Source organism: Accipiter gentilis, unplaced genomic scaffold (assembly GCF_929443795.1).
Source record: "Accipiter gentilis unplaced genomic scaffold, bAccGen1.1, whole genome shotgun sequence".
Taxonomy (NCBI): Eukaryota; Metazoa; Chordata; class Aves; order Accipitriformes; family Accipitridae; genus Astur; species Astur gentilis.
The window spans coordinates 6,830,659-6,837,217 of NW_026060868.1; positions in this window are offsets into that span (position 1 = coordinate 6,830,659).

Below are 6,559 nucleotides of genomic sequence, written 5' to 3' on the forward strand. Positions count from 1 at the left end.
GGTCTTCACCGTCCCCCTGCAGCCTATTCACAGGTAAAACAGGATCTGGGACCCGGGCTTGCCCAGAGGAGGAACATCTCATGGCTCTCGTCCTCGGCAGAGTCTGATTCTGGAAAGGCACACGTCCGGCTCCTTGTCCCACACGGAAGGTGGCAGCCCTGAAAGCTGTTGCTGGTCTTCACCGTCCCCCTGCAGCCTATTCACAGGCACAACAGGATCTGGGACCCGGGCTTGCCCAGAGGAGGAACATCTCATGGCTCTCGTCCTCGGCAGAGTCTGATTCTGGAAAGGCACACGTCCGGCTCCTTGTCCCACACGGAAGGTGGCAGGCCGGAAAGCTGTTGCTGGTCTTCACCGTCCCCCTGCAGCCTATTCACAGGCACAACAGGATCTGGGACCCGGGCTTGCCCAGAGGAGGAACATCTCATGGCTCTCGTCCTCGGCAGAGCCCGATTCCGAAAAGGCACACGTCCGGCTCCTTGTCCCACACGGAAGGTGGCAGGCCGGAAAGCTGTTGCTGGTCTTCACCGTCCCCCTGCAGCCTATTCACAGGCACAACAGGATCTGGGACCCGGGCTTGCCCAGAGGAGGAACATCTCATGGCTCTCGTCCTCGGCAGAGCCTATTTCTGAAAAGTCACACGTCCGGCTCCTTGTCCCACATGGAAGGTGGCAGCCCTGAAAGCTGTTGCTGGTCTTCACCGTCCCCCTGCAGCCTATTCACAGGCACAACAGGATCTGGGACCCGGGCTTGCCCAGAGGAGGAACATCTCATGGCTCTCGTCCTCGGCAGAGCCTCTTTCCGAAAAGGCACACGTCCGGCTCCTTGTCCCACATGGAAGGTGGCAGCCCTGAAAGATTTTGCTGGTCTTCACCGTCCCCCTGCAGCCTATTCACAGGCACAACAGGATCTGGGACCCGGGCTTGCCCAGAGGAGGAACATCTCATGGCTCTCGTCCTCGGTAGAGTCTCTTTCCGAAAAGGCACACGTCCGGCACCTTGTCCCACACGGAAGGTGGCAGGCCGGAAAGCTGTTGCTGGTCTTCACCGTCCCCCTGCAGCCTATTCACAGGTAAAACAGGATCTGGGGCCCGGGCTTTCCCAGAGGAGGAACATCTCATGGCTCTCGTCCTCGGCAGAGCCTGATTCTGGAAAGGCACACGTCCGGCTCCTTGTCCCACACGGAAGGTGGCAGCCCTGAAAGCTGTTGCTGGTCTTCACCGTCCCCCTGCAGCCTATTCACAGGCACAACAGGATCTGGGACCGGGGTTTGCCCAGAGGAGGAACATCTCATTGCTCTCGTCCTCGGCAGAACCTGATTCTGGAAAGGCACACGTCCGGCTCCTTGTCCCACACGGAAGGTGGCAGGCCGGAAAGCTGTTGCTGGTCTTCACCGTCCCCCTGCAGCCTATTCACAGGCACAACAGGATCTGGGACCCGGGCTTGCCCAGAGGAGGAACATCTCATGGCTCTCGTCCTCGGCAGAGCCCGATTCCGAAAAGGCACACGTCCGGCTCCTTGTCCCACACGGAAGGTGGCAGGCCGGAAAGCTGTTGCTGGTCTTCACCGTCCCCCTGCAGCCTATTCACAGGCACAACAGGATCTGGGACCCGGGCTTGCCCAGAGGAGGAACATCTCATGGCTCTCGTCCTCGGCAGAGCCTGATTCCGAAAAGGCACACGTCCGGCTCCTTGTCCCACACGGAAGGTGGCAGCCCTGAAAGCTGTTGCTGGTCTTCACCGTCCCCCTGCAGCCTATTCACAGGCACAACAGGATCTGGGACCCGGGCTTGCCCAGAGGAGGAACATCTCATGTCTCTCGTCCTCGGCAGAGCCTGATTCCGGAAAGGCACACGTCCTGCTCCTTGTCCCACACGGAAGGTGGCAGGCCGGAAAGCTCTTGGTGGTCTTCACCGTCCCCCTGCAGCCTATTCACAGACACAACAGGATCTGGGACCCGGGCTTGCCCAGAGGAGGAACATCTCATGGATCTCGTCCTCGGCAGAGCCCGATTCCGAAAAGGCACATGTCCGGCTCCTTGTCCCACACGGAAGGTGGCAGGCCGTAAAGCTGTTGCTGGTCTTCACCGTCCCCCTGCAGCCTATTCACAGGCACAACAGGATCTGGGACCCGGGCTTGCCCAGAGGAGGAACATCTCATGGCTCTCGTCCTCGGCAGAGCCCGATTCCGAAAAGGCACACGTCCGGCTCCTTGTCCCACACGGAAGGTGGCAGGCCGGAAAGCTGTTGCTGGTCTTCACCGTCCCCCTGCAGCCTATTCACAGGCACAACAGGATCTGGGACCCGGGCTTGCCCAGAGGAGGAACATCTCATGGCTCTCGTCCTCGGCAGAGCCTCTTTCCGAAAAGGCACACGTCCGGCTCCTTGTCCCACACGGAAGGTGGCAGCCCTGAAAGCTGTTGCTGGTCTTCACCGTCCCCCTGCAGCCTATTCACAGGCACAACAGGATCTGGGACCCGGGCTTGCCCAGAGGAGGAACATCTCATGGATCTCGTCCTCGGCAGAGCCCGATTCCGAAAAGGCACACGTCCGGCTCCTTGTCCCACACGGAAGGTGGCAGGCCGGAAAGCTGTTGCTGGTCTTCACCGTCCCCCTGCAGCCTATTCACAGGCACAACAGGATCTGGGACCCAGGCTTGCCCAGAGGAGGAACATCTCATGGCTCTCGTCCTCGGCAGAGCCTATTTCTGAAAAGGCACACGTCCGGCTCCTTGTCCCACACGGAAGGTGGCAGGCCGGAAAGCTGTTGCTGGTCTTCACCGTCCCCCTGCAGCCTATTCACAGGCACAACAGGATCTGGGGCCCGGGCTTGCCCAGAGGAGGAACATCTCATGGCTCTCGTCCTCGGCAGAGCCTCTTTCCGAAAAGGCACACGTCCGGCTCCTTGTCCCACATGGAAGGTGGCAGCCCTGAAAGATGTTGCTGGTCTTCACCGTCCCCCTGCAGCCTATTCACAGGCACAACAGGATCTGGGACCCGGGCTTGCCCAGAGGAGGAACATCTCATGGCTCTCGTCCTCGGCAGAGCCTCTTTCCGAAAAGGCACACGTCCGGCTCCTTGTCCCACACGGAAGGTGGCAGCCCTGAAAGATGTTGCTGGTCTTCACCGTCCCCCTACAGCCTATTCACAGGCACAACAGGATCTGGGTCCCGGGCTTGCCCAGAGGAGGAACATCTCATGGCTCTCGTCCTCGGCAGAGCCTCTTTCCGAAAAGGCACACGTCCGGTTCCTTGTACCACACGGAAGGTGGCAGCCCTGAAAGCTGTTGCTGGTCTTCACCGTCCCCCTGCAGCCTATTCACAGGCACAACAGGATCTGGGACCCGGGCTTGCCCAGAGGAGGAACATCTCATGGCTCTCGTCCTCGGCAGAGCCTGATTCCGGAAAGGCACATGTCCGGCTCCTTGTCCCACACGGAAGGTGGCAGGCCGGAAAGCTCTTGCTGGTCTTCACCGTCCCCCTGCAGCCTATTCACAGGCACAACAGGATCTGGGACCCGGGCTTGCCCAGAGGAGGAACATCTCATGGCTCTCGTCCTCGGCAGAGCCCGATTCCGAAAAGGCACACGTCCGGCTCCTTGTCCCACACGGAAGGTGGCAGGCCGGAAAGCTGTTGCTGGTCTTCACCGTCCCCCTGCAGCCTATTCACAGGCACAACAGGATCTGGGACCCGGGCTTGCCCAGAGGAGGAACATCTCATGGCTCTCGTCCTCGGCAGAGCCACTTTCCGAAAAGGCACACGTCCGGCTCCTTGTCCCACACGGAAGGTGGCAGCCCTGAAAGCTGTTGCTGGTCTTCACCGTCCCCCTGCAGCCTATTCACAGGCACAACAGGATCTGGGACCCGGGCTTGCCCAGAGGAGGAACATCTCATGGCTCTCGTCCTCGGCAGAGCCCGATTCCGAAAAGGCACACGTCCGGCTCCTTGTCCCAGAAGGAAGGTGGCAGCCCTGAAAGCTGTTCCTGGTCTTCACCGTCCCCCTGCAGCCTATTCACAGGCACAACAGGATCTGGGATACGGGCTTGCCCAGAGGAGGAACATCTCATGGATCTCGTCCTCGGCAGAGCCTATTACTGAAAAGTCACACGTCCGGCTCCTTGTCCCACACGGAAGGTGGCAGGCCGGAAAGCTGTTGCTGGTCTTCACCGTCCCCCTGCAGCCTATTCACAGGTAAAACAGGATCTGGGACCCGGGCTTGCCCAGAGGAGGAACATCTCATGGCTCTCGTCCTCGGCAGAGTCTGATTCTGGAAAGGCACACGTCCGGCTCCTTGTCCCACACGGAAGGTGGCAGGCCGGAAAGCTGTTGCTGGTCTTCACCGTCCCCCTGCAGCCTATTCACAGGCACAACAGGATCTGGGACCCGGGCTTGCCCAGAGGAGGAACATCTCATGGCTCTCGTCCTCGGCAGAGCCTCTTTCCGAAAAGGCACACGTCCGGCTCCTTGTCCCACACGGAAGGTGGCAGCCCTGAAAGCTGTTGCTGGTCTTCACCGTCCCCCTGCAGCCTATTCACAGGCACAACAGGATCTGGGACCCGGGCTTGCCCAGAGGAGGAACATCTCATGGCTCTCGTCCTCGGCAGAGTCTGATTCTGGAAAGGCACACGTCCGGCTCCTTGTCCCACACGGAAGGTGGCAGGCCGGAAAGCTGTTGCTGGTCTTCACCGTCCCCCTGCAGCCTATTCACAGGCACAACAGGATCTGGGACCCGGGCTTGCCCAGAGGAGGAACATCTCATGGCTCTCGTCCTCGGCAGAGCCCGATTCCGAAAAGGCACACGTCCGGCTCCTTGTCCCACACGGAAGGTGGCAGGCCGGAAAGCTGTTGCTGGTCTTCACCGTCCCCCTGCAGCCTATTCACAGGCACAACAGGATCTGGGACCCGGGCTTGCCCAGAGGAGGAACATCTCATGGCTCTCGTCCTCGGCAGAGCCTATTTCTGAAAAGTCACACGTCCGGCTCCTTGTCCCACACGGAAGGTGGCAGGCCGGAAAGCTGTTGCTGGTCTTCACCGTCCCCCTGCAGCCTATTCAAAGGTAAAACAGGATCTGGGGCCCGGGCTTTCCCAGAGGAGGAACATATCATGGCTCTCGTCCTCGGCAGAGCCTCTTTCCGAAAAGGCACACGTCCGGCTCCTTGTCCCACATGGAAGGTGGCAGCCCTGAAAGATTTTGCTGGTCTTCACCGTCCCCCTGCAGCCTATTCACAGGCACAACAGGATCTGGGACCCGGGCTTGCCCAGAGGAGGAACATCTCATGGCTCTCGTCCTCGGTAGAGTCTCTTTCCGAAAAGGCACACGTCCGGCACCTTGTCCCACACGGAAGGTGGCAGGCCGGAAAGCTGTTGCTGGTCTTCACCGTCCCCCTGCAGCCTATTCACAGGTAAAACAGGATCTGGGACCCGGGCTTGCCCAGAGGAGGAACATCTCATGGCTCTCGTCCTCGGCAGAGCCTGATTCCGAAAAGGCACACGTCCGGCTCCTTGTCCCACACGGAAGGTGGCAGCCCTGAAAGCTGTTGCTGGTCTTCACCGTCCCCCTGCAGCCTATTCACAGGCACAACAGGATCTGGGACCCGGGCTTGCCCAGAGGAGGAACATCTCATGTCTCTCGTCCTCGGCAGAGCCTGATTCCGGAAAGGCACACGTCCTGCTCCTTGTCCCACACGGAAGGTGGCAGGCCGGAAAGCTCTTGGTGGTCTTCACCGTCCCCCTGCAGCCTATTCACAGGCACAACAGGATCTGGGACCCGGGCTTGCCCAGAGGAGGAACATCTCATGGATCTCGTCCTCGGCAGAGCCCGATTCCGAAAAGGCACACGTCCGGCTCCTTGTCCCACACGGAAGGTGGCAGGCCGGAAAGCTGTTGCTGGTCTTCACCGTCCCCCTGCAGCCTATTCACAGGCACAACAGGGTCTGGGACCCGGGCTTGCCCAGAGGAGGAACATCTCATGGCTCTCGTCCTCGGCAGAGCCCGATTCCGAAAAGGCACACGTCCGGCTCCTTGTCCCACACGGAAGGTGGCAGGCCGGAAAGCTGTTGCTGGTCTTCACCGTCCCCCTGCAGCCTATTCACAGGCACAACAGGATCTGGGACCCGGGCTTGCCCAGAGGAGGAACATCTCATGGCTCTCGTCCTCGGCAGAGCCTCTTTCCGAAAAGGCACACGTCCGGCTCCTTGTCCCACACAGAAGGTGGCAGCCCTGAAAGCTGTTGCTGGTCTTCACCGTCCCCCTGCAGCCTATTCACAGGCACAACAGGATCTGGGACCCGGGCTTGCCCAGAGGAGGAACATCTCATGGATATCGTCCTCGGCAGAGCCCGATTCCGAAAAGGCACACGTCCGGCTCCTTGTCCCACACGGAAGGTGGCAGGCCGGAAAGCTGTTGCTGGTCTTCACCGTCCCCCTGCAGCCTATTCACAGGCACAACAGGATCTGGGACCCAGGCTTGCCCAGAGGAGGAACATCTCATGGCTCTCGTCCTCGGCAGAGCCTATTTCTGAAAAGGCACACGTCCGGCTCCTTGTCCCACACGGAAGGTGGCAGGC